We start from the raw sequence: 7,589 nt of genomic DNA, 5'->3' as shown, positions 1-7,589 counted from the left end.
TGTCACTCTTCTATCTTGAATAACTTAACCACAACTGCACCACTGCTAATGAGAGAAGACATCTCTAGTCTGTGGTGACAGAGTAATACACCTTACAATACTGTTTCATTTCTTACTCTGTGTAACAGACAAGTGTGGTCCCGCAGGCTAGCCTCCTAAATAACCCAATGGGCTAAAATAGATGGTCTCTCTGTGTTGCTCCTAAAAAGAGATAACAAAATAACAATTTCCTGACAAACAAGCTAAATGTGTCTTATACCTTTTCATCTAAAACCACCATCTGAACAGAGAAATTCTGCTGCTGCAGCATCTGTCAGGGCTTTTCTGTTGCATTCTAGTATTCTTGGTCACCCCAAAGGAAACAAACATTGCAGAAACAAAGAAAAGCCAACTCTGAAGTAAACAAAGCACTTCTGCCTCTTTCTTCTATGGTTTAATAGAAAAAGCTCATCACATGGTCTCCCAGCTGCAGCAGAAGTACTCAAGAAGGTTTTAATAAAAATAGCTTTTATAAATGGCTGAGGGAGGTGGGGAAATTGAAGAATTTATCCATGATTCCATTTATCCAAGATGGCTCCTCGTCCTGGTGCTAAAAGCTCTGCTATTGACTCAGCTGGTTATATGACTCTGAGCTGGAGCCAACACAGACGAGCAGAAGATAAGCTCAGGCCTCAGAAATAGGAAAAGAAAATTGTATCATAGACAATAAAATAGTCTAGTCCATATCCTAGTCCTTAAATGGCCCTGTTGTCTTCTAATATTTGTAATGTGAGCTGTGAATCTAAATATTCAGTAGCTACGGAAAAAAACACATTTCATTTCTAAATCTCCTCCCCAGGTTGAAGTTCAGATGTCAGCTTTCCCTAGCCAACCACAAAGGACACTTCCAAGTCAGTGCTCTCTTAGGGACATATAATTTTCCTAATTTTCCATGTGATAAAACACATACTGTGTCCCTTAATCTTTTTAGTGAATTTATTCTGGAAGCCAACTCCCCCTTCTCAACCACAAAATGATGTGAGAAAATCTAACTCTTCTTAAAAGGACTGCAAGATGGGATTGTGCCAAAACACAATTACAGGAAGGTTTCCTTGGAAGAAACCCTGTTCCACCAGCTGTTGGTCCCATTTTTTTCCTTGAGTTAATGCTGCAAGGCAAGCTGCATGGATTGATCCCAGGCTGATCTGTGTCCAGAATCTCACTGCCATTAAAGTGAAATTATTTTCCAGTGGATCCAGAGACAGTGTGGGGATGTGAACAGTTAATGGCATTCAGTTCCCCCTTGCCCCAGTAGAGACAATGTTGAATAGGCTTGAGCTTTGTGATTTGGGTTTTGTTGTTTAAACAAGCAGTTGTAAAGCACACACATGCACCCCCTCTGCTTTACAGAGCTCAAAGTGCTAGGTGACCTCTCTGTCACACAAGTGCCACAAGATTTAAGGTAAATATTCTGAAATAACAAAACCTGAGCTTGCAGTCACTCTTTGGCCAAAGCGTTTTATTAAGTAAAAACAAGTACACATCACATTTTATGCTGAGTACTATATGCCACTATAATACATAATCTGTGGGGCAGGAAGGGATAGCATTAGCAATCTTTGATCATATGAACAAAAGTAGCCACAATAATTGTAGTAATTGTGAAAAAAGGCATAGAATATCTGGCAGAGGCAAAAGAAATAGCCAGACTGTCTCTTGAGGACCTGACTGGGATACAGCCTGAGGACTGGAACTGGAAGATGAAAGAGAAATTTGTATTTCTTTCTCTTTTGGAGTGGCTGCATGTTTCTCCTGAAATACAGGGGTACGTGGGTTTTCCAAACTCACTATGCTTCCCCGTGCAGGACAAACTGATGGGAAGACCCAGCGTGGAGAGGGAAGGGGAACCCTTAAGTACAGCTGCACCTGTGCACTGAGCAGAGTGTGCTGCAGCAGGGAAAAGATCTACTGCAGTCCTCTGCAACCTGTGGGGAGGGATGAGGAAGTAGATGATGAGTTACTAGATCCCTTTTCCTTCCGCAGGAGTAACAGAGTGGTGCACCTTTCCCTGGGATAGCACTTACACATTACTACATTCAGTGTGTTTTATCCTAGCTGAGGTTTATAGTCATTATGATAGCAACTGAGCTCTTTCCCTCACACTCCAATAATGGCCTCATTTTATTAAGTGCCATACAAATACATACACAGAAACAGTGCCTCCTCCACACGGCTACATCTCCAAACAAACTTGAGCTAGAAAATGTGCGGTTCTCATCCAAACTTGTAATTGTTTCTCTTTCCTGGAACTGAACATGTACGCCATACAGACTGATATATACTCTCCCTATTTGAAAACTGACATGATGAGTTGTTTTCATATCTAGCAGGAACAAGGAAAATGTGAACAAAAGTCAAGAGAGAAAACAAATCTGTATATTTCCATGAAAGAACCAATCTATTTTAGAGTCATCTTAGGCTGTGTTTTTAGTTGGGTTTTGTTTGTTTATTTGTTGGTTTCTTTTGCCATACTGATGAATGATATTGATTTGCATTGCACAGAAGTTGCAGATACAATGCTATGTCTATTTCCATTAAATGTAGCACTCAGAGAACCCAACATCACTTGGAGACTTTCCTGACTTTGATGCCTCTGTACACTAGCAAAGGTAGAGCATCAGGAAAAAGCTTTGTCATCTTGTTTTTCTCAGTTCCTTCCCTTCACCACAAAGTTTTATTTATTTATTTATTTTAGGACCCCACTTTTTTTTATACTTTGCTATGCATATTTATAAGGAAAAGATGATCTGTGTCCTCATTACTGCTCAATGATGAAAAAACATGTTAATGAAGGAAAGTGACTTTCAGTCAGCTCATAAAGTTCTGTGCAGTTGAACTGAAACTGTAAAGTGTATGGTTTAATGAAAGAAGGTGAGAATATAAAAAAAACCACTAATGAGAGTGTTTCTGTGCATTGAAAGATCATTTAGGAGCAGAGTAGTGATTTCCTCTGTGTTATAAAAATGCAATGCATAAGGTTCAAAAGCAGCATACCCAAGGTCAAAGAAGCCCATCCCCTCTAACACAGTATATTCACTCTTCTCGCCAACAACCTCCTTCTTCCACCTGTATCAGCATTTTGTAATTTTCAGATGGTGGAGAGAAAATAAACTCGTGTCTCAGCCAGCCTTTATCTCTGGAGGAACATGAAAAAATGCCACAGCAGGTGCTTGAAGCTGTATGCACATTAGTGGAGCAGCTCATGAAACTTTACCTAGAGCTGACGCCACAGATTCTAATTGCAGAAAAAGAGACTCCAAAATCATGATCTTTAAAACGCTCATGAGATTACTGCCATTTGCTCTGGAGACTTGCGATGAAGAGTGAGTCAATACCAAGCCACACTGAGCAGAGCACGCAGTGCCGAATGGTTCAAAGCACAGAGCCAATTAGAGCCACTGAAGCCAGAAGGTGCTGCTCCAAACGGGAGCACTGTGTCATGGATTCACACTGAACGCAGCAGCTTCTGTGCACTGAGCCAGAGCCGAGACTCAAGCATCAGAGAGAGACAAAAAGGAAGGAGGAGAAGACAGTGGACTTCAGCCCAAAGTTACATTTCTAAGACTCCTTCCCCAGGCGTCAGCAAATGTGTGACAGCTAACAGATGTCAGATCAGCAATTCCCCACCTCTGAATCTAGAAAAGCCTATGTTTTAAAACAGAGGTTTCTCCATATCAAGTGCTTACCAATATTCTGGTTCTTCTTCTTTTCTATCATCTTTGTCAGGAATTAGTGGAAAGAATGTGACACAGCACCGTATCATTGCCATCAGAGCAAAAGAAAAAACCTTGTTAGTACCCTGCAGTGCCACCCACAACAGAATAGGCAAAATATCACAAAAAATCAATAGAGCAGAAGATTAAGCTCAACTGCACTCTGTATGGTATGGCTACTAACACCTGTCAGCAGTAAACTCAGAATTGTTTTTTAAGAGGCATTCATAACTGTGTTACGTTTTTCTCTCCTTAATTCATTGAGTTCATAACCTAAATTTTGTAGAACAGCAACTAAACTGGTTCATCGTTGCTCAACTCTAATTTAAAAGGACAAAGCAAAAAGCTGAAAAGAATAATATTTGGGGAGCTGGATAGCTTCAGGGGATAGTTAATAATGGGATAGAGAGACTTGAATGCCTGCATCACTGGTTTTAATTTGGTTCAGGGCAATAGTGACACAAAGTCATTACTGTATGAGAGCTGTTCATTTTTCTGTGTGAGATAAGGTGGTGGTCTTGGCCTATTCCTAGCTGGCAGACATCTGCTTTACAAAACCCGACAGCACATCTCCCAGTCTCAGCAGCTGGCAGAGACAAAGAGACAAGGTCAGACCTGAGGAAGGAGCAGGACTACTGTACTACCTGAGCAACAGGCTGAAATGTGTGGCAGGGACACTGCTATGTCTCATTAGTGACACAAACAGTGACTGTCCCCTGGCAGCTCAACCCTTTCAGAAAAGACCAACATTTGACTAAACATGGAGCTGGATAATTAGCAAAGGCCCTGGGTAACCCACTCACTTTCATGGGTTCTGTCATTCCCTGAAATGATTTTTTAATTTGCTTGGTGGCACTAAAGCTAGTCCTGGACAATGACACTTCTGACTGGATTTTTATTGTTATTATTTGCAATGTGTTAGTGCCTGCAGGTCACAGACAGGATTATGACTTTGTTGTGATAGGTGCTCACAAACCACTAGAAAGACAGCTCTCGCTTTGATGACCTTATAGTTTAAACAGAAAAGCCTGAGAGTGATGGAAGAAAGAAGGTATTATCATCCTCATTTTACAGTGGGGAAGCACTAGCACAGAAAGACAAACAGCAGTACATCCCAAGGGTCTGAGCTCATGGTGCTCTTCCTGAACTCAGTAAAAAGTGCAGATGTTCAACAGTACTGAAAAAAGGGGGCCAACATCACATAACAAGTAAGGAGCAGAATCAGGATTTCATGGGTCCCAACCTGATCTTGCTTGTTTGACAGCTTGCAGAGAAAATGTAGAAAAGCTAAAAAACCTTGTTGCCTTAAGAGTACTTGTCTGTGCTGCAGCAGCGCCTGAACATTTTAGGTCCTCAGGCTCTGTGGTTTAGGAAGAGAAGGCTACCACAGGAAACGATCAAGCTTTAAGGTCTTGTTTTTTCAATCCTTTGTTCTCCTGGTCCAAAAGAATTTCTATCATGGCCCTCAAGGCACACAGAGGCAGAACTATACTTATGGTGGAGACCCTCCTCAACTTTCTCCAGACGCTGTATGCCTGTGAAATGGTGGAAGGGTTTGTGTGCACCCATGGTGCTCATTGCTATCCTGGCAGTAAAGTCTCCTAAACTGGACAGATAAAGACGAGCTCTTGGGACAAGCAGACAGTCTTCTAAATTAGGAACTGGACATAAGACCAAATCTTGTCTTTCATTTGAAAATTATTCAAGAAACTGACACATAAACTTTGTGAAAATCCAGTTGCCTGTGGGCCAGACACTGGATAAGTGTTAGAAGACAGTGTACTTCCAAGTGCATCATTTACATCTTGTTTGATAGTTGGCCCTACCTATGGATGAAGGGACAAAAGTGAGCAAAACCTCTAAGTCTATATGAGGCAGCAGCAGGAAACACTCTTGAAAAGAAGTGATGGAGAAATCCTGAAAGCAGCCATGGTGCTCCAGGGTCTGTAAAACTAGAAAGCAAATGATCTTTCTGAGATAACCAAAGCAAAACCTAATTATTGTACAGATTTTTGCTAGGTAAATCATCAAGGTCACTCATTAGGCACCTCTGATCAACCTAAATAGATAAATAAAATGCTTAATGGATGAAAAACAACATTCATAAAGTGGTAAAGGTAATTTTTCATAAAAATATAAAATAAAAGTACTTGGGATACAATCTGACTGAGAAGGCAAGAATTTGTGATTTAGAAAGAGTATAGGATCAGCCAGATTATCTCATCTGTTACCCCCTTGTCTCTTCTTCCTGAAATAAGAACTGAAGGAAATCCCAGTTGCTGTATGTTGTGGTTTAACCCTAGCCAGCAACTAAGCACCACACAGCTGCTCACTCACTCTCTGCCCCCATAGGGATGGGGAAGAGAACTGGAGGAGGGGGGAGGAAAGCAAAATTCATGGGTTGAGATAAAGAGAATTTAATGGGACAGAAAAGGAAGGGGAGGAAATTAAAATATACGAAACAAGTGATGCATAACAATAGTAATAGTAGTAGTAATAATAATATGAGTATACAAAACAAGTGATACACAGTGCAATTGCTCACCACCTGATGCCCAGCCAGTCCCTGAGCAGGGACCCCAGGCAGCTTTCACCCCAGTTTGCAAACTGAGCATTTTGCCACACAGGATCCCTTTGTCCAGTTCTGGTCAGCTGTCCTGGCTGTGCCTCCTCCCATCTTCTTGTGCCTCCCAGTCTACTTACTGGTGGGGAGGTGTGAGAAGCTGAAAAGTCCTTGACTTCTGAGTAAACACTGCTTAGCAACAACTAAAACATTAGTGTGCTATTAACACGATTCTCAGATTAAATCCAAAACACAGCAGTGTACCAACTAAGAGGAACAAAACTGACTTTATCCCAGTTCAAACTGGGAGACAATAGTACTCGGGGTGGTCAGCAGAAACCTGACAGACGCATTGCTTTGAAATATATTAACTGGGAGCAACCAAAAAAAAGGGTGAAGTTCTGCTCTCAGGGTTGATGTCTATCCGCATCTTTTACTACAGACCTCACCTTTGTTAAAGAATGGTTTTCTCTCGACTGTCAGCAAGGCTTAAAGTGCAAGACAAGACTGCAAGTAGCCCTCTACTATTTCAAGCATTTGTAATTATGCACTTTAAAAAGGCAGCCGTGATGTGTTCTGGAATTCCATCATATGGTTGAGAGCCCAGCAAAATTCAGATATTCTAGTTTCACTAGGTGTTTGCAATTTAAAGTTTTGCTCCAAATCAGAATAGAAGAATGCTTTACCTTGAGAAAGTTGTGGAGAACCTTAATTTCAAATTGATGGTAATAAGTGACAGCTTTTCAAATTTTTGTATTATTTTGTAATATATAATATAAAAGGAAATATTTTGAAACCAAAACGCATTTTGAAGGAAGAAATTGAAATGTTTAGCTTGGAAATGTCACAGCGAGATGTTCCCACACTGTTGGAACATCCTTCACCACTTACTCTTTTTTAAATTACATTTCCAGTGCAACTGACACAAGTTTGAAAAGCATTTTTATTTTTACAGGGTCGCATTTTCCAGTGGAAAGCTGTTCTTTCAGAGGTTTTCCAACCAACTCTGCTAGGAACAGGTGTCACAGGATTGCAACAAGCTTTCCTTTGCCAAATTGCTAAATTGCAAGCAGGATCCTGGAAGAGGGGCTGAGGTGGGCAAGGCGGGAGGGTTCACAGGATGCCCCACAGTGAAGAAGGTTGAGAACCCAGTGCTTGAATCACCTCTGGCTACCCATACGTCATGTCTCCTGTGGAAGTGTTATAACTGTACTCTGAACTGGCAGTAGCAACTGTAGGGGATTTTAGGGGGGAAAAAACCCTCAGTGTGTGGG

This window comes from Pipra filicauda, unplaced genomic scaffold (genome assembly GCF_003945595.2).
Source record: "Pipra filicauda isolate LSUMZ 115617 unplaced genomic scaffold, ASM394559v2 scaffold60_size3304689_pilon, whole genome shotgun sequence".
In the NCBI taxonomy this organism is placed as follows: domain Eukaryota; kingdom Metazoa; phylum Chordata; class Aves; order Passeriformes; family Pipridae; genus Pipra; species Pipra filicauda.
Note: the sequence above shows the minus strand (reverse complement) of the source record.